We start from the raw sequence: 22,449 nt of genomic DNA, 5'->3' as shown, positions 1-22,449 counted from the left end.
ATGTGCTAAGATAAGTTAAGATGTGATAAGATGTGTATGGGATGAGGTAAGAAGTGTATCTGATGGGATAAGATGTATATGGGTTGTGTGATAGGGCGACAATGGATGTGATGTGGATGTATGAACGTAGATGTCTTGCTGTATATATTCCGAGAGTGAATAAAGTTGAAATCTTTGTTCTTGTCCTGAGTCTTGCTCTCTTTGAGACTTTTCTTGGTGGTTACTCCTAACTTAATTTTCTCTTAGTCTCATATTCGTGCATCTTGCGAAATTACCCGAGTTTGCGAGATGAGGACATCTCCCGTTTTTCAAGTGGGAGAGAATGTAAGATTCCTCCCCAGCCTCTCAAGATGTCCAGCATCTTCCCGTGTAATTAAATCCCTCTTCAGAAATATAAAAGATCTTGTTTCTAACTGTTTTAACCTAGAGAGAGAAAATATTCTAGACAGATAATATTCAGATTTTTAATATTTTCTTTTATAGAAAAATATCTCATCTTATTAAAATAAATTCCCCTGAAACAGAAATTCAAAAAGAACTTTCCAATGTGCAATTGGAATTAATTGGAAATGGGTATAAAGGACCTTAGCCTAAGGGTCTAGATTTTCAGAAATTTTTGGATTATGGTCCAATTAAGGTTCTTGTGGGCCAATAGGATCAATCCATGTGTAGGGAGGAGATAAATCCAATTTGTAAAATAAATTATCCAAAAATGAATAAATGCTCACATAAGATGAAGAGTTGACTAAGGACAAGGCTAATAGTTAAAAAGGGGAGATATTTAGAAGTAAATACTCACATAAGATGAAGAATTGACTATGTACAAGGTTCTCCATTGGTGGCTCCATCAACATACTAAACCAATTGATTGGTTGTTGGGGCCTCTACCATGAACAAAGAATCAAGTAATTTGTAAGGTAAATGGTGAATTTTGATCTTTTCTGTAATTTCTCAATGTTTCTCTCTTCTCAACCCCTCTCAAGCTTGAGAAGCTTAATTGGAATGGTTTTTGAATTCTATTGAAGTTAATTGATGAATGGTGGTAAAGAATTACATAAATTGATGAATGCTATTGAAGTTAATTGATGAATGATAGTAAAGAATTACATAAATTTTTATTAATGCTTAATTCTAATGGTTTTTATGTAATCTCTCTCTCTCACTCAAGAAATGGTCACACTCATGACCTATTCTCAATCCAAATAAAGCTTTTCATAAAGCTTTTCCTAAATCCAAGATTAATCTATGCTTGAGGCCAAATTAATGGCTTTTTTCTATGCTTTTAGTTTATGTATTTCGTGAATATTGATGATTCAATCCATTATGGGTTAATGATCCAATTAGGGATCATTCTAATCATTCCCTTAATGATAAGCTTTATGTTTAAAAATAATTGAGATTTATCAGTCATAGCAGCGGAGCTATGGCAAAATTTTTGTAAAAATTACACATAAAATAATTTCATTCAAAGCATGAAAAGAGGACTTCCTACCATATTCTAAGAGATATCATCCTAGATTAATTGAAAGAATTTCATTGTAATCATAGAGAAATTGATTTTTATATTATGCATAATTGATTTTCATGCATAGAGGTATGCATAAAAGATTATTATTTTAATATAAAAGTGTTATTTTTATCATAATTGAATTTCATGCATAGAGTTATGCATAAAAGATTTTTATTTTATTGTAAAAGTGTTACTTTTATCATAATTGAATTTCATGCATAGAGGTATGCATAAAAGATTATTATTTTAATGTAAAAGTGTTACTTTTATCATATTTAGATTTCATGCATAGAGGTATGCATAAAAGATTATTATTTTAATGTAAAAGTGTTACTTTTATCATATTTGGATTTCATGCATAGAGGTATGCATAAAAGATTATTATTTTAATATAAAAGTGTTATTTTTATCATAATTGAATTTCATGCATAGCGGTATGCATAAAAGATTATTATTTAAATGTAAAAGTGTTACTTTTATCATAATTGAATTTCATGCATAGAGGTATGCACAAAAGATTTTTTTATACTAAAAGTGTGATTTTCATCATAAATGGATTTTATGCATAAATTAGATGCATAAGAGAAATTCTTTTATTCTAAAAGTGTAATTCCTACTAAATTGGATTTATGCATGGAAAGATGCATAAAGAATTTATTTTAATCCAAAAGTGTCATTCTCATTTAAAATGAATTTATGCATAGGAAGATGCATAAAAGATTGATTTTTATTTCGAAAGTGTTAGTCTCCTTAAATGGAATTTATGCATAAATAGATGCGTAAAGAAATCTTATATCAAATATAAGAATTCTCTTGTATTCTATAAATAGATATGGGAAGTGATAGGATGTGATAAGATGTGTATGAGATGTGATAGGATGTGATAAGAGGTGTATGAGATGTGATAGGATGTGCTAAGATGAGTTAAGATGTGATAAGATGTGTATGGGATGAGGTAAGAAGTGTATCGAATGGGATAAGATGTATATGGGTTGTGTGATAGGGCGAGAATGGATGTGATGTGGATGTATGAACATAGATGTCTTGCTGTATATGTTCCAACAGTGAATAAAGTTGAAATCTTTGTTCTTGTCTTGATTCTTGCTCTCTTTGAGACTTTTCTTGGTGGTTACTCCTAAATTAATTTTCTCTTAGTCTCATATTCGTACATCTTGCGGAATTACCCCAGTTTGCGAGATGAGGACATCTCCCGTTTTTCAAGTGGGAGAGAATGTAAGATTCCTCCCCAGCCTCTCAAGATGTCCAGCATCTTCCCGTGTAATTAAATCCCTCTTCAGAAATATAAAAGATCTTGTTTCTAACTGTTTTAACCTAGAGAGAGAAAATATTCTAGAGAGAGAATATTCAGATTTTTAATATTTTTTTGATAGAAAAATATCTCATCTTATTAAAATGAATTCCCCTGAAACAGAAATTCAAGAAGAACTTTCCAATGGTGTGCAATTGGAATTAATTGGAAATGGGTATAAAGGACCTTAGCCTAAGAGTCTAGATTTTCAAAAATTTTTGGATTATGGTCCAATTAAGGTTCCTGTGGGCCAATAGGATCAATCCATGTGTGGGGAGGAGATAAATCCAATTTGTAAAAGAAATTATCCAAAAATGAATAAATGCTCACATAAGATGAAGAGTTGACTAAGGACAAGGCTAATAGTTAAAAAGGGGAGATATTTAGAAGTAAATACTCACATAAGATGAAGAATTGACTATGTACAAGGTTTATTAGTAAGAAACTATGAGTAATATAAAAAATATAAGATATTTTGGGTATAATGATTCCATTTTAACACATATGTAAGGAACGGGAGTCCCTTCAATGAGGCACCTACTTCACATGCTTGAATGAGTTTTAAACTCAAAAATAATGTGATATTTTTATCTCTCCTCTCTCTTGAACCAAACCAAATCAAAATGGAACCAAACCGAATCAAAAAGTAACCAAACTAGGTCCAAATCTAGTCCAAATTCAACCAAACTGAATCTGGAAAATTCTAGAAATCAGTTAGCCTTGGTTAGAGCCTCCCTCTCCTATAAATAGAATATGAGTGCTTTGAAAAAAATAGGAGAATTTTACTATACTAGAATTATGCTGAAATAATGCTAATTTTTACTATTCTCTAAAATTCTCTCCAAATTGGAGAAATTGGAGCTTCCCTCTTTCTTCAATCCCCATTGGTGGCTCCATCAACATACTAAACCAATTGATTGGTTGTTGGGGCCTCTACCGTGAACAAAGAATCAAGTAATTTGTAAGGTAAATGGTGAATTTTGATCTTTTCTATAATTTCTCAATGTTTCTCTCTTCTCAACCCCTCTCAAGCTTGAGAAGCTTAATTGGAATGGTTTTTGAATGCTATTGAAGTTAATTGATGAATGGTGGTAAAGAATTACATAAATTGATGAATGATATTGAAGTTAATTGATGAATGATAGTAAAGAATTACATAAATTTTTATTAATGCTTAATTGTAATGGTTTTTATGTAATTTCTCTCTCTCACTCAAGAAATGGTCACACTCATGACCTATTCTCAATCCAAATGAAGCTTTTCATAAAGCTTTTCCTAAATCCAAGATTAATCTATGCTTGAGGCCAAATTAATGGCTTTTTTCTATGCTTTTAGTTTATGTATTTCATGAATTTTGATGATTCAATCCATTATGGGTTAATGATCCAATTAGGGATCATTCTAATCATTTCCTTAATGATAAGCTTTATGTTTTAAACTAATTGAGATTTATCAGTCATAGCAGCGGAGCTATGGCAAAATTTTTGTAAAAATTACACATAAAATAATTTCATTCAAAGCATGAAAAGAGGACTTCCTACCATATTCTCAGAATTATCATCCTAGATTAATTGAAAGAATTTCATTGTAATCATAGAGAAATTGATTTTTATATTATCCATAATTGATTTTCATGCATAGAGGTATGCATAAAAGATTATTATTTTAATATAAAAGTGTTATTTTTATCATAATTGAATTTCATGCATAGAGGTATGCATAAAAGATTATTATTTTATTGTAAAAGTGTTACTTTTATCATAATTGAATTTCATGCATAGAGGTATGCATAAAAGATTATTATTTTAATGTAAAAGTGTTACTTTTATCATATTTAGATTTCATGCATAGAGGTATGCATAAAAGATTATTATTTTAATGTAAAAGTGTTACTTTTATCATATTTCGATTTCATGCATAGAGGTATGCATAAAAGATTATTCTTTTAATATAAAAGTGTTATTTTTATCATAATTAAATTTCATGCATAGCGGTATGCATAAAAGATTATTATTTTAATGTAAAAGTGTTACTTTTATCATAATTGAATTTCATGCATAGAGGTATGCACAAAAGATTTTTTTTATACTAAAAGTGTGATTTTCATCATAAATGGATTTTATGCATAAAATAGATGCATAAGAGAAATTCTTTTATTCTAAAAGTGTAATTCCTACTAAATTGGATTTATGCATGGAAAGATGCATAAAGAATTTATTTTAATCAAAAAGTGTCATTCTCATTTAAAATGAATTTATGCATAAGAAGATGCATAAAAGATTGATTTTTATTTCGAAAGTGTTAGTCTCCTTAAATGGAATTTATGCATAAATAGATGCGTAAAGAAATCTTATATCAAATATAAGAATTCTCTTGTATTCTATAAATAGATATGGGAAGTATAGGATGTGATAAGATGTGTATGAGATGTGATAGGATGTGATAAGAGGTGTATGAGATGTGATAGGATGTGCTAAGATGAGTTAAGATGTGATAAGATGTGTATGGGATGAGGTAAGAAGTGTATCTGATGGGATAAGATGTATATGGGTTGTGTGATAGGGCGAGAATGGATGTGATGTGGATGTATGAACGTAGATGTCTTGCTGTATATGTTCCGAGAGTGAATAAAGTTGAAATCTTTGTTCTTGTCTTGAGTCTTGCTCTCTTTGAGACTTTTCTTGGTGGTTACTCCTAAATTAATTTTCTCTTAGTCTCATATTCGTGCATCTTGCGGAATTACCCCAGTTTGCGAGATGAGGACATCTCCCGTTTTTCAAGTGGGAGAGAATGTAAGATTCCTCCCCAGCCTCTCAAGATGTCCAGCATCTTCCCGTGTAATTAAATCCCTCTTCAGAAATATAAAAGATCTTGTTTCTAACTGTTTTAACCTAGAGAGAGAAAATATTCTAGAGAGAGAATATTCAGATTTTTAATTTTTTTTTTATAGAAAAATATCTCATCTTATTAAAATGAATTCCGCTGAAACAGAAATTCAAAAAGAACTTTCCAATGTGCAATTGGAATTAATTGGAAATGGGTATAAAGGACCTTAGCCTAAGGGTCTAGATTTTCAGAAATTTTTGGATTATGGTCCAATTAAGGTTCCTGTGGGCCAATAGGATCAATCCATGTGGGAGGAGATAAATCCAATTTGTAAAAGAAATTATCCAAAAATGAATAAATGCTCACATAAGATGAAGAGTTGACTAAGGATAAGGCTAATAGTTAAAAAGGGGAGATATTTAGAAGTAAATACTCACATAAGATGAAGAATTGACTATGTACAAGGTTTATTAGTAAGAAACTATGAGTAATATAAAAAATATGAGATATTTTGGGTATAATGATTCCATTTTAACACATATGTAAGGAAGGGGAGTCCCTTCAATGACGCGCCTACTTCACATGCTTGAATGAGTTTTAAACTCAAAAATAATGTGATATTTTTATCTCTCCTCTCTCTTGAACCAAACCAAATCAAAATGGAACCAAACCGAATCAAAAAGTAACCAAACTAGGTCCAAATCTAGTCCAAATTCAACCAAACTGAATCTGGAAAATTCTAGGAATCAGTTAGCCTTGGTTAGAGCCTCCCTCTCCTATAAATAGAACATGAGTCCTTTGAAAAAAATAGGAGAATTGTACTATACTAGAATTATGCTGAAATAATGCTAATTTTTACTATTCTCTAAAATTCTCTCCAAATTGGAGAAATTGGAGCTTCCCTCTTTCTTCAATCCCCATTGGTGGCTCCATCAACATACTAAACCAATTGATTGGTTGGGGGCCTCTACCGTGACCAAAGAATCAAGTAATTTGTAAGGTAAATGGTGAATTTTGATCTTTTCTATAATTTCTCAATGTTTCTCTCTTCTCAATCCCTCTCAAGCTTGAGAAGCTTAATTGGAATGGTTTTTGAATGCTATTGAAGTTAATTGATGAATGGTGGTAAAGAATTACATAAATTGATGAATGCTATTGAAGTTAATTGATGAATGATAGTAAAGAATTACATAAATTTTCATTAATGCTTAATTCTAATGGTTTTTATGTAATTTCTCTCTCTTACTCAAGAAATGGTCACACTCATGACCTATTCTCAATCCAAATGAAGCTTTTCATAAAGCTTTTTCTTAATCCAAGATTAATCTATGCTTGAGACCAAATTAATGGCTTTTTTCTATGCTTTTAGTTTATGTATTTCGTGAATATTGATGATTCAATCCATTATGGGTTAATGATCCAATTAGGGATCATTCTAATCATTCTCTTAATGATAAGCTTTATGTTTTAAAATAATTAAGATTTATCAGTCATAGCAGCGGAGCTATGGTAAAATTTTTGTAAAAATTACACATAAAATAATTTCATTCAAAGCATGAAAAGAGGACTTCCTACCATATTCTAGGAATTATCATCCTAGATTAATTGAAAGAATTTCATTGTAATCATAGAGAAATTGATTTTTATATTATGCATAATTGATTTTCATGCATAGAGGTATGCATAAAAGATTATTATTTTAATATAAAAGTGTTATTTTTATCATAATTGAATTTCATGCATAGAGGTATGCATAAAAGATTATTATTTTATTGTAAAAGTGTTACTTTTATCATAATTGAATTTCATGCATAGAGGTATGCATAAAAGATTATTATTTTAATGTTAAAGTGTTACTTTTATCATATTTAGATTTCATGCATAGAGGTATGCATAAAAGATTATTATTTTAATGTAAAAGCATTACTTTTATCATATTTGGATTTCATGCATAGAGGTATGCATAAAAGATTATTATTTTAATATAAAAGTGTTATTTTTATCATAATTGAATTTCATGCATAGAGGTATGCATAAAAGATTATTATTTAAATGTAAAAGTCTTACTTTTATCATAATTGAATTTCATGCATAGAGGTATGCACAAAAGATTTTTTTTATACTAAAAGTGTGATTTTTATCATAAATGGATTTTATGCATAAATTAGATGCATAAGAGAAATTCTTTTATTCTAAAAGTGTAATTCCTACTAAATTGGATTTATGCATGGAAAGATGCATAAAGAAGTTATTTTAATCCAAAAGTGTCATTCTCATTTAAAATGAATTTATGCATAGGAAGATGCGTAAAAGATTTGAAAGAAAGTAACAGGGGTGGGTTAGTCCCTCACCAAGGGAGTGGCTCAGGAAGGAGTCACCACTTAGCATCTCACGGGAGAAGCTCACCATTGATTCTTGGAACAAATAACATTATCATGAATGAGCCATAATCCCATTTACATTGGTATTTATACTCCACCCAAGAGTTCACACCTACTTACTAGTTGTCCATGGCCTTGGGCCCATAATGCTTTCTTACAAACCATCCCTTCCCCAATGGTTTCGTCCTCGAAACCTCAAATGAATACCCCAAATTCGGAGAAGAATGTTCCATGTGGCTGAATTTACACCAACCCATATTGCTCTATCAATGCTTCATATCCCTCCAATGCTGAAATAGGTTGCCATGAAGCTTCTTCCTTAGGTAAACCCTTCCATTGAACAAGATACTCCACCAAGGTACGAGTGCGAAGTACCTTTTTCCTTGTACCCAAGATAGCTTCTGGAATGTATTCAATCATTCCCTCTTCATTCATTGGAGGTAACTCATCAACCATTTGATCGATCATACCCACATATCCTTTCAAGTGAGAGACATGAAACACATCATGAATCTTTGTTGTAGATGGAAGTAAGAGTTGATATGCAACCTCCCCAACTCTTCGTATCACTTGATAAGGACCATAATAGCGATGAGCTAGTTTGGTGTTTGTGCTTCCCTTCAAAGACGCATATCTTGACTTTGGTATTCTCAAAAGAACCCAATCTCCCAGTTTGAATTCCAATGGTCTTCGATGAACATTGGCATATTGTCTCATTTTCTCTTGTGCAACCTTCAAATTACTTTTGCATTGTTGCAACAAAGCTTGCATCCTTTCAGCTTCCTCCTTGGCATTATGGTTAGAAGTCTCATATGTACCCACCAACATAGGCAAATTGACCTTGTAACCATATAAAGCCTCAAAGGGTGACATGCCAATGCTCACATGATATGTTGAGTTGTAAGCAAACTCAGCCAAAGGTAACCAATCATCCCATGTGCTTTGAGTATCATGACAATAGTGGCGTAGATATGTTTCCACCCATTTGTTTACTCTTTCTGTCTGACCATCGGTTTCGGGATGATAGGCGGTGCTTGGAGTAAGCTTGGTTCCCATATATTCAAACAATGTTCTCCAAAAAGTGCTCATGAATTTGACATCGCGATCACTCACAATTTGTGACGGCATACCATGCAACTTGAAAACCCCATCAACAAATTGCTTGGCAACATTTTGGGCTGAATATGTGACCTTGGAAGGAATGAAATGGGCCACTTTGGTCAATCTATCCACCACAACATACAAGCTGTCCCACCCTTTCTTTGTGCGCGGAAGGTTAGTAATGAAATCCATTGATATATGACTCCATTTGCCTTCAGGAATGGGCAATGGCTGAAGCAAACCTCCCGGTTTATGTGTAGGATCCTTGTTCAATTGACATGACCGGCACCCACTTACATAAGCATGAATGCTCTTCCACATCCCCTTCCAAAAGAAACTTTTCCTTATTGCATCAAAGGTTTTGTAGACACCCAAATGACCAGCCATAGGAGTACAATGCATCTCTTCCATGATCTTCTTGATAAATGATGAAGTAGGAACCAAGTAGACTTTTCCTTTGTAGTAGAGGAGACCATTTTTCAGCTCATAATGGGGTAACTCTTCACATACACCTTGCTGTAATTTCTGCACTATTTGTGAGGTTTCTTCATCAAACAAGTACTCTTCTTGTATCTCCATGATCCAATCTTTATGCACCTCAGAAATAGCATACAATGAGCAGGCCCACATACGAGACAAGGAATCGGCAACCACATTTTCTTTGCCCTTTGTGTATGTGATTTCAAAATCATAGTTTTGTAGTGTTGCTACCCACCTTCTTTGCTTAGGAGACAAATTGGGTTGTGTGAGGAAATACTTCAGCACCCTATGATCACTTCTCACATAAAAATGACTCCCATATAAGTAATGGTGCCATTTCTTGATAGCATGGAGTATAGCAATCATCTCTTGCTCATACACATGGAGTTCTCTTTCTTTGTCATTCAGCTTTCTACTTTCATAAGCAATGACTCCATGGTCTTGGTAAAGTACCGCACCAATCCCTCTTCCACTTGCATCCGCCCTTATTGTGAAAGGTTTGGTGAAGTCTGGACATACCAAAATAGGTGCTGATGTGAGCATCTTCTTCATATCTTCAAAGCTTTTGTTGGCAATGGCATCCCAAAAGAAGGTTTCCTTCTTCAATTTATCCGTCATTGGGGCTGCAATTTCTGCATAGTGGGCAATAAAGCGCCTATAGAATGAAGATAACCCCAAAAATCCCCTCAATTGAGTAGTGTTTGAAGGAACCGGCCAATTCCTAATACATTCCACTTTCTTTGGATCCACACAAATGCCATCCTTGCTCACAATGTGACCCAAATATTCCACCTCATGTGCCATGAAGGTACATTTTGTCTCCTTAACATACAACTTGTTTTGCCTCAAGACCTCCAAAACCTCTTTCACGTGCTTCAAATGCACTTCCTCATCTTTGCTATAGATAAGTATGTCGTCGAAAAAGACCAATACAAACTTGTAGAGGAAAGGTTGAAGCACTTTGTTCATCAATGCTTGAAAAGTTGCCGGTGCATTGCATAATCCAAACGGCATAACCATGAATTGGTAAAGACCCCTTTCTGTACGAAATGCTGTTTTGAACTCATCACCACTTTTCATCCTTATTTGATGGTATCCGGAACGCAAATCAATCTTTGAAAAGCATGTGGCACCCTTCAACTCATCCAAAAGATCATCCACTCTTGGTATTGGAAATCGATTTTTGATGGTGATCTTATTCAAATCACGGTAATCAATGCACATGCGAAAAGTACCATCCTTTTTCTTCACAAGTAGCACCGGAGAAGCAAAAGGAGATTGACTTGGTTCAACCCATCCCATGTCAATGAGTTCTTTGACTTGCTTTGCCACCTCTTCCTTTTCAACCTTTGACAAACGATAGGGAGGCTTGTTGATTGGTTTGGCATTTGGTTCCAAATCAATAGCATGATCAACACTCCTCTTTGGCGGCATTGATTTTGGCATGGTAAACACATCTTCATAATCCTTGAGTAGCTTAACCATGTCCACATTTTCGATGCAATCCTTTTTGCTATTATCTTCCTCTTTGCAAAGCTGTAGTACATAAACATAGCCCTCTTTCTTGAACTCTTTCTTCATTTGAGTAGCATTGATCATGAAGAGCTTGGACCCTTGCATTCCATTCAATGTAATAACCCTTCCATGATGCACAAAACTCATGAAACTTTTCTGTAAGTTCATGGTAAAAGAGTTCAAAGTGGACAGCCAATCACATCCAAGTACTATGTCAATTGGTCCCAACTCAATCACCAAAAGATCAACTTTGCAAGAGTAGTTCTTGGACAACTCCAATTTTGTACTTTGACACTTCATATTGCAACTCATTGAATCACCATTGGCCACTTGCACCATGTGCTTGTTTGGTAAAGAAGTTGGTTGCATTTTGAGAGTGTTCAAAGACCTTTTATTGACAAAACTATGCGTGCTTCCAGTATCAATGAGTGCATATGCTGTTCTCCCATTCACCTTGATCTTCAATCTCAATGTGTTGGCACCCTTACTTCCCGCATAAGCATCATGAGAGATTGTACACAAGGTAGTATGTGCACTATTGTCTTCATCCCACACGCATAGAGGCATTCCATCATCCATTTTGTCATGAGCAAACTTTAGTTTCCCACCCGGATCAAAAGGAAACTCAGGATTTTCTTCATCAAAACCATCATCATGAGAACCTCCACCCTCATGAGGATCTCCCCATCCTAAGGCATCATTGCATTCAAGGAATTGCTCCTCCTCATGATTAGCATTGTCCTCAGTGATAATGTAGCTTATGGACATATCCTTGGATTTGCATACTTTGAAGTGATCCTTGTTCCATTTTTCTCCACATTTGAAACATAGACCTTTGAGCCTCATTTCATGCAAACGGTCCTCCTTGATAACCTTGCTTTTTGAACCCCCATTTGCTGGCTTGGACTCATTGTATGTAGCTTTGTTGGACATAAATGGTGGTTTAAATGGAAGTCTATTAGACCCTCTACCATACACGGTAGGAAATCTTGGAAGGTTAGGTCTTGTGTTTGCATGAGAACCCATTTCAGTCCTTGTGATCACTTCCCCTTTGATATTCCCTTTGCTAGCCCACTTTGTCAAGTACTTTTCTTCATGAATTTCTGCAAGCATCATTGCCTTCTTCAAAGTGGCGGGTTCATGAGACTTGACATCACCACCAATAGGAGCTTTCAAGCCCCTTATATACTTAACAACAAGATAATGCTCATCAAAGTCGTCCAAGTATAATAGAAGCTTTAGAAACTTATGAGAATATTCCTTCACAGTAGTGATTTGCTCTAGCTTGTCCCATTCCACAATGTGATTGTCCCTTTGCATGCGAGAAGTAAACTCTTCTGCCATGTCATTCTTGAATTCTTCCCAAGTAGTGATGACATAACCATGAGATTGCTTCCTCCTCCACCAAGTGTGAGCAAAACCTTCAAGATGAAGTGAGGCAAAGTAGACTTTGGCAATCTCGCTCCTTGGGCTGATTTCGAAGTAGAGATCCATCTTGTTTGCCCACTCTTCAAAGTCTTCGATAGAATTTGATTCTCCTTTGAACTTATTAAATATGATTTTGTCCTTCACAGCATTGTTAAAATCACCATGCATTCTTGAACCCCTCTGTCGTGCTCTTGGATCATCAAATCCTCTTCCTTCACCCAAGTGTCTATGCATTTGCTCATCTTCCAATTGCCAATCACCTGCATCTTTAAATCCCTTCTGTTCATACCCTCTTCTTGCATCTTGCATAAAGGATGAAGTTCTTGGAATACTGGCATTGGATCTCTCATAAGAAGCATCACCCATAGGTCTCTTGCCCTTGTCCATGTAAGAAGAATGTGGCATCATTTGAGGTGGCATCATTTGTCTTACTTTGTTCTCTTCTGGCATAGAAGGCTTTCCATCATGTTTGGCATCATAATGTACACCATCCATTGCATTCATATCGGCTTCTTGGTTGAGCTTGAGAGGAGCCAATGCACTAATGGCTTTCTCCAAGTCTTTTAACCCTCTTTGCATCACGTCATCCAGGTAGTGGTGTCGCTTGTCGAACCGTTCCATGAGGTGTTCACCAAATTGTTGTTGCCGATTTGTTTGGTTATTTTCAATCCTTTGAAACATACTCTCCATAGCCATTAACATCATGTCCACTGTTAGCGGAGTAGTTCCCAAAGATTGAGGCATTTCCATTGGCTGAGATTCATCTGGAGATGGTGCTTTTATGGTTGAACTTTCTTCATTCCTCGTTGATGAACTCGTTGCCATCATTGCTTCCGGTTGTCTTTGATCATTTTCATTCCGGGCTCCCTTGTTTTGACCTCCTCTAGTCATTTCCATGCGCTTAATTGATCCCCCTTTGCAAAGACCACTTACTTGATTTTTTTTTTCTCTATTCAAACGGTATCCGATTTGGGTGATCTTTATATCAACGCGAAGCTCTCGACGAGACGAATAAGAATCCCCAAAAACAGATCTGAAAAAGTCAACAGCCTTTGACCAGTCAACTATACCGGCTGAAAGTCAACTCTTGATGTTAACCGCTCAATTCTTATCCGATTTGGGTGATCTTTATATCGATGCGAAGCTCTTGACGAGATGAGTAAGGATCCCCAAAAATAGATTTGAAAAAGTCAACAGCCTTTGACCAGTCAACTATTCTAGCTGAAAGTCAACTCTTGACTTTGACCGCTCAATACTACTCCGATTTGAGTGATCTTTAGCTTGTTTGAAAGAGGTTTTCGGGTAGATTGAAGGGCTTTCAGGACAGATTTGAAAAGCTTTTGAAAAACCCTAGAAATTCAAGGATTTGTCCTGGCTGCAAGTGGGCAAATTTTGCAAAAATTTTGCCATAGTCTCCCCTCTTTTTGCACCAAATCTCAATCAAATCAAAGCATCTCAATCAAGTATTAAAATCCTTATGCATTTGACCATTGTAAGTAAATCAATCCTCAATCATTTTTCCATCTGAGCATGTGACCTTATGGCATCAATTTTGTCCTTTTGCATAAGAAGTCGATGTAGAGGATTTGCTTGTTTGCTCAAGTCGAATGAAGTGGTCGATGAAGCGCGTCGATGCTTGCCGATCTCCCGGCCAAGCACTTCTCACCCCTTCACCAAGTTTACATCCAAGGTGAAGGTTGAGGCCATTTCTTTACCACCAAGTACCTAATCCTCTTCCTTACCGCGTTACCCGGCACTAACGGCAAGGAAGATTCAAGACATTCTCCCCTTGGCCTCTCCTCCAAATGCCAAGGTACCCTTACTTCATTCTAGATTCTAGGAATAAAGTGGGATACAATCGTGAGTGGAATGTGGTTACAAGCTCAAATGAATGAGTAGAGTTGACTTACAATTGATTTATAGCATGACTCATGCTCATTCATATCATAATACATGGTTCATAGTGCTTCCTTCATCACATCCACTCATAGCAATGTCAATACATTTCCACATACATCAACAACATCCAAGTGTTATGAAGCGGTGTACTCGGGTCGCGTTCTGGGCACGAGTTCCTGCTCGGGACTAGAAAATCCAGTACAAAAGTGAAAACAGAGAGCACTTGCTGAATCCTGCACCTCAAGACCTATAGCTCGTCTCGAAGAGGACGACGAGCCGGTCGTTTTGAGTACTAGAACTCTAAAAACGGAGTTCGTATGAGAGAGTTATAACCAAAAACGTGCAACCGGCAATGGAAAACGGTGTCACCAAAAAGCAGGCTTCCAACCCAAAACATTTTATTCAATCCCCCAAATGTGCCCAAAGCTATGCTCACTTATGCCAATATGCAAGGCATAGCATTGAATGGCTATGTGTAGCATTCAAGCATTCATAATGCATAAAGAGCAGCATGAATGGCCATGATTAAAGTCCAATTTCTGAAAATGGGGGTTTTATGTGTAATAAAACCCTAATTCACTCCATAGCTTGAAAGAATGCTTCAAAATTGTAAGGAAGTGATGGAGCAACTCACCAATGTCACCCGGGAAGCCTTAATGCTTGAATTTGTTGAAGGAGATGAAGATTAGGGTCACTTTGGTGAAAAACGTGGGCAGCTTTGGTAGTGATTTTCAGCCACATTGGGAGCCCCATTGCTCATGGAAAATAGGTGAAATACTTCATAAAACATTGCTAGATACATGAGAGACTCAATGCCCTTTGCTCATGTTGAGATTCCATGGCTAGGGTTTGCAAGAAAGCTCCCAAACAAAAAACGTTTTTGATTAACAACTGCTAATCAAGATTAGAAATTTTTCCCAATTTGGTCCACTCATTCCAAAAAAAAATAGGTCCATGTGCTCAGATTTGAACCACAAACTCTACCTTAGCCATATCCCCTTCCCCCATGAATCAAATGAAGCAGAAATTTCACGAAATGAGAAGAAGAAAAGAAAAATTAAAAATCATGGATCAAAAGCCATGCTCTGATACCAATGAAAGAAAGTAACAGGGGTGGGTTAGTCCCTCACCAAGGGAGTGGCTCAGGAAGGAGTCACCACTTAGCATCTCACGGGAGAAGCTCACCATTGATTCTTGGAACAAATAACATTATCATGAATGAGCCATAATCCCATTTACATTGGTATTTATACTCCACCCAAGAGTTCACACCTACTTACTAGTTGTCCATGGCCTTGGGCCCATAATGCTTTCTTACAAGATTGATTTTTATTTCGAAAGTGTTAGTCTCCTTAAATGGAATTTATGCATGAATAGATGCGTAAAGAAATCTTATATCAAATATAAGAATTCTCTTGTATTCTATAAATAGATATGGGAAGTGATAGGATGTGATAAGATGTGTATGAGATGTGATAGGATGTGCTAAGATGAGTTAAGATGTGATAGGATGTGATAAGAGGTGTATGAGATGTGATAGGATGTGCTAAGATGAGTTAAGATGTGATAAGATGTGTATGGGATGAGGTAAGAAGTGTATCTGATGGGATAAGATGTATATGGGTTGTGTGATAGGGCGAGAATGGATGTGATGTGGATGTATGAACGTAGATGTCTTGCTGTATATGTTCCGAGAGTGAATAAAGTTGAAATCTTTGTTCTTGTCTTGAGTCTTGCTCTCTTTGAGACTTTTCTTGGTGGTTACTCCTAAATTAATTTTCTCTTAGTCTCATATTCGTGCATCTTGCGGAATTACCCCAGTTTGCGAGATGAGGACATCTCCCGTTTTTCAAGTGGGAGAGAATGTAAGATTCCTCCCCAGCCACTCAAGATGTCCAGCATCTTCCCGTGTAATTAAATCCCTCTTCAGAAATATAAAAGATCTTGTTTCTAACTGTTTTAACCTAGAGAGAGAAAATATTCTAGAGAGAGAATATTCAGATTTTTATTTTTTTTTTATAGAAAAATATCTCATCTTATTAAAATGAATTCCGCTGAAACAGAAATTCAAAAAGAACTTTCCAATGTGCAATTGGAATTAATTGGAAATGGGTATAAAGGACCTTAGCCTAAGGGTCTAGATTTTCAGAAATTTTTGGATTATGGTCCAATTAAGGTTCCTGTGGGCCAATAGGATCAATCCATGTGTGGGGAGGAGATAAATCCAATTTGTAAAAGAAATTATCCAAAAATGAATAAATGCTCACATAAGATGAAGAGTTGACTAAGGACAAGGCTAATAGTTAAAAAGGGGAGATATTTAGAAGTAAATACTCACATAAGATGAAGAATTGACTATGTACAAGGTTTATTAGTAAGAAACTATGAGTAATATCAAAAATATGAGATATTTTGGGTATAATGATTCCATTTTAACACATATGTAAGGAAGGGGAGTCCCTTCAATGAGGCGCCTACTTCACATGCTTGAATGAGTTTTAAACTCAAAAATAATGTGATATTTTTATCTCTCCTCTCTCTTGAACCAAACCAAATCAAAATGGAACCAAACCGGATCAAAAAGTAACCAAACTAGGTCCAAATCTAGTCCAAATTCAACCAAACTGAATCTAGAAAATTCTAGAAATCAGTTAGCCTTGGTTAGAGCCTCCCTCTCCTATAAATAGAACACGAGTCCTTTGAAAAAATAGGAGAATTGTACTATACTAGAATTATGCTAAAATAATGCTAATTTTTACTATTCTCTAAAATTCTCTCCAAATTGGAGAAATTGGAGCTTCCCTCTTTCTTCAATCCCCATTGGTGGCTCCATCAACATACTAAACCAATTGATTGGTTGGGGGCCTCTACCGTGAACAAAGAATCAAGTAATATGTAAGGTAAATGGTAAATTTTGATCTTTTCTATAATTTCTCAATGTTTCTCTCTTCTCAACCCCTCTCAAGATTGAGAAGCTTAATTGGAATGGTTTTTGAATGCTATTGAAGTTAATTGATGAATGGTGGTAAAAAATTACATAAATTGATGAATGCTATTGATGAATGATAGTAAAGAATTACATAAATTTTCATTAATGCTTAATTCTAATGGTTTTTATGTAATTTCTCTCTCTCCCTCAAGAAATGGTCACACTCATGACCTATTCTCAATCCAAATGAAGCTTTTCATAAAGCTTTTTCTTAATCCAAGATTAATCTATGCTTGAGGCCAAATTAATGGCTTTTTTCTATGCTTTTAGTTATGTATTTCGTGAATATTGATGATTCAATCCATAATGGATTAATGATCCAATTAGGGATCGTTCTAATCATTCCCTTAATGATAAGCTTTATGTTTTAAAATAATTGAGATTTATCAGTCATAGCAGCGGAGCTATGGCAAAATTTTTGTAAAAATTACACATAAAATAATTTCATTCAAAGCATGAAAAGAGGACTTCCTACCATATTCTAGGAATTATCATCCTAGATTAATTGAAAGAATTTCATTGTAATCATAGAGAAATTGATTTTTATATTATGCATAATTGATTTTCATGCATAGAGGTATGCATAAAAGATTATTATTTTAATATAAAAGTGTTATTTTTATCATAATTGAATTTCATGCATAGAGGTATGCATAAAAGATTATTATTTTATTGTAAAAGTGTTACTTTTATCATAATTGAATTTCATGCATAGAGGTATGCATAAAAGATTATTATTTTAATGTAAAAGTGTTACTTTTATCATATTTAGATTTCATGCATAGAGGTATGCATAAAAGATTATTATTTTAATGTAAAAGCGTTACTTTTATCATATTTGGATTTCATGCATAGAGGTATGCATAAAAGATTGTTATTTTAATATAAAAGTGTTATTTTTATCATAATTAAATTTCATGCATAGAGGTATGCATAAAAGATTATTATTTTAATGTAAATGTGTTACTTTTATCATAATTGAATTTCATGCATAGAGGTATGCACAAAAGATATTTTTTTATACTAAAAGTGTGATTTTCATCATAAATGGATTTTATGCATAAATTAGATGCATAAGAGAAATTCTTTTATTCTAAAAGTGTAATTCCTACTAAATTGGATTTATGCATGGAAAGATGCATAAAGAATTTATTTTAATCCAAAAGTGTCATTCTCATTTAAAATGAATTTATGCATAGGAAGATGCATAAAAGATTGATTTTTATTTCGAAAGTGTTAGTCTCCTTAAATGGAATTTATGCATAAATAGATGCATAAAGAAATCTTATATCAAATATAAGAATTCTCTTGTATTCTATAAATAGATATGGGAAGTGATAGGATGTGATGAGATGTGTATGAGATGTGATAGGATGTGATAAGAGGTGTATGAGATGTGATAGGATGTGCTAAGATGAGTTAAGATGTGATAAGATGTGTATGGGATGAGGTAAGAAGTGTATCTGATGGGATAAGATGTATATGGGTTGTGTGATAGGGCGAGAATGGATGTGATGTGGATGTATGAACGTAGATGTCTTGCTGTATATGTTTCGAGAGTGAATAAAGTTGAAATCTTTGTTCTTGTCTTGAGTCTTGCTCTCTTTGAGACTTTTCTTGGTGGTTACTCCTAAATTAATTTTCTCTTAGTCTCATATTCGTGCATCTTGCGGAATTACCCCAGTTTGCGAGATGAGGACATCTCTCGTTTTTTAAGTGGGAGAGAATGTAAGATTCCTCCCCAGCCTCTCAAGATGTCCAGCATCTTCCCGTGTAATTAAATCCCTCTTCACAAATATAAAAGATCTTGTTTCTAACTGTTTTAATCTAGAGAGAGAAAATATTCTAGAGAGAGAATATTCAGATTTTTAATATTTATTTTGATAGAAAACTATCTCATCTTATTAAAATGAATTCCCTTGAAACAGAAATTCAAAAAGAACTTTCCAATGTGGAATTGGAATTAATTGGAAATGGGTATAAAGGACCTTAGCCTAAGGGTCTAGATTTTCAGAAATTTTTGGATTATGGTCCAATTAAGGTTCCTGTGGGCCAATAGGATCAATCCATGTGTGGGGAGGAGATAAATCCAATTTGTAAAAGAAATTATCCAAAAATGAATAAAACTAAGGACAAGGCTAATAGTTAAAAAGGGGAGATATTTAGAAGTAAATACTCACATAAGATGAAGAATTGACTATGTACAAGGTTTATTAGTAAGAAACTATGAGTAATATCAAAAATATGAGATATTTTGGGTATAATGATTCCATTTTAACACATATGTAAGGAAGGGGAGTCCCTTCAATGAGGCACCTACTTCACATGCTTGAATGAGTTTTAAACTCAAAAATAATGTGATATTTTTATCTCTCCTCTCTCTTGAACCAAACCAAATCAAAATGGAACCAAACCGAATCAAAAAGTAACCAAACTAGGTCCAAATCTAGTCCAAATTCAACCAAACTGAATCTGGAAAATTCTAGAAATCAGTTAGCCTTGGTTAGAGCCTCCCTCTCCTATAAAAAAAATATGAGTGCTTTGAAAAAAATAGAAGAATTTTACTATACTAGAATTATGCTGAAATAATGCTAATTTTTACTATTCTCTAAAATTCTCTCCAAATTGGAGAAATTGGAGCTTCCCTCTTTCTTCAATCCCCATTGGTGGCTCCATCAACATACTAAACCAATTGATTGGTTGTTGGGGCCTCTACCGTGAACAAAGAATCAAGTAATTTGTAAGGTAAATGGTGAATTTTAATCTTTTCTATAATTTCTCAATGTTTCTCTCTTCTCAACCCCTCTCAAGCTTGAGAAGCTTAATTTGAATGGTTTTTGAATGCTATTGAAGTTAATTGATGAATGGTGGTAAAGAATTACATAAATTGATGAATGCTATTGAAGTTAATTGATGAATGATAGTAAAGAATTATATAAATTTTTATTAATGCTTAATTCTAATGGTTTTTATGTAATTTCTCTCTCTCACTCAAGAAATGGTCACAGTCATGACCTATTCGCAATCCAAATGAAGCTTTTCATAAAGCTTTTCCTAAATCCAAGATTAATCTATGCTTGAGGCCAAATTAATGGCTTTTTTCTATGCTTTTAGTTTATGTATTTCGTGAATATTGATGATTCAATCCATTATGGGTTAATGATCCAATTAGGGATCATTCTAATCATTCTCTTAATGATAAGCTTTATGTTTTAAAATAATTGAGATTTATCAGTCATAGCAGCGGAGCTTTGGCAAAATTTTTGTAAAAATTACACATAAAATAATTTCATTCAAAGCATGAAAAGAGGACTTCCTACCATATTCTAGGAATTATCATCCTAGATTAATTGAAAGAATTTCATTGTAATCATAGAGAAATTGATTTTTATATTATGCATAATTGATTTTCATGCATAGAGGTATGCATAAAAGATTATTATTTTAATATAAAAGTGTTATTTTTATCATAATTGAATTTCATGCATAGAGGTATGCATAAAAGATTATTATTTTATTGTATAAGTGTTACTTTTATCATAATTGAATTTCATGCATAGAGGTATGCATAAAAGATTAATATTTTAATGTAAAAGTGTTACTTTTATCATATTTAGATTTCATGCATAGAGGTATGCATAAAAGATTATTATTTTAATGTAAAAGTGTTACTTTTATCATATTTAGATTTCATGCATAGAGGTATGCATAAAAGATTATTATTTTAATATAAAAGTGTTATTTTTATCATAATTGAATTTCATGCATAGCGGTATGCATAAAAGATTATTATTTTAATGTAAAAGTGTTACTTTTATCATAATTGAATTTCATGCATAGAGGTATGCACAAAAGATTTTTTTATATACTAAAAGTGTGATTTTCATCATAAATGGATTTTATGCATAAATTAGATGCATAAGAGAAATTCTTTTATTCTAAAAGTGTAATTCCTACTAAATTGGATTTATGCATGGAAAGATGCATAAAGAATTTATTTTAATCCAAAAGTGTCATTCTCATTTAAAATGAATTTATGCATAGGAAGATGCATAAAAGATTGATTTTTATTTTGAAAGTGTTAGTCTCCTTAAATGGAATTTATGCATAAATAGATGCGTAAAGAAATCTTATATCAAATATAAGAATTCTCTTGTATTCTATAAATAGATATGGGAAGTGATAGGATGTGATGAGATGTGTATGAGATGTGATAGGATGTGATAAGAGGTGTATGAGATGTGATAGGATGTGCTAAGATGAGTTAAGATGTGATAAGATGTGTATGGGATGAGGTAAGAAGTGTATCTGATGGGATAAGATGTATATGGGTTGTGTGATAGGGCGAGAATGGATGTGATGTGGATGTATGAACGTAGATGTCTTGCTGTATATGTTCCGAGAGTGAATAAAGTTGAAATCTTTGTTCTTGTCTTGAGTCTTGCTCTCTTTGAGACTTTTCTTGGTAGTTACTCCTAAATTAATTTTCTCTTAGTCTCATATTCGTGCATCTTGCGGAATTACCCCAGTTTGCGAGATGAGGACATCTCCCGTTTTTCAAGTGGGAGAGAATGTAAGATTCCTCCCCAGCCTCTCAAGATGTCCAGCATCTTCCCGTGTAATTAAATCCCTCTTCAGAAATATAAAAGATCTTGTTTCTAACTGTTTTAACCTAGAGAGAGAAAATATTCTAGAGAGAGAATATTCAGATTTTTAATATTTTTTTTTGATAAAAAAATATCTCATCTTATTAAAATGAATTCCGCTGAAACAGAAATTCAAGAAGAACTTTCCAATGTGCAATTCGAATTAATTGGAAATGGGTATAAAGGACCTTAGCCTAAAAGTGTAGATTTTCAGAAATTTTTGGATTATGGTCCAATTAAGGTTCCTGTGGGCCAATAGGATCAATCCATGTGTGGGGAGGAGATAAATCCAATTTGTAAAAGAAATTATCCAAAAATGAATAAATGCTCACATAAGATGAAGAGTTGACTAAGGACAAGGCTAA

The sequence above is a fragment of the Cibotium barometz genome, chromosome 12, assembly GCF_041138505.1.
Source record: "Cibotium barometz isolate CiBa-2024 chromosome 12, ASM4113850v1, whole genome shotgun sequence".
NCBI classification, from domain to species: Eukaryota; Viridiplantae; Streptophyta; class Polypodiopsida; order Cyatheales; family Cibotiaceae; genus Cibotium; species Cibotium barometz.
Note: the sequence above shows the minus strand (reverse complement) of the source record.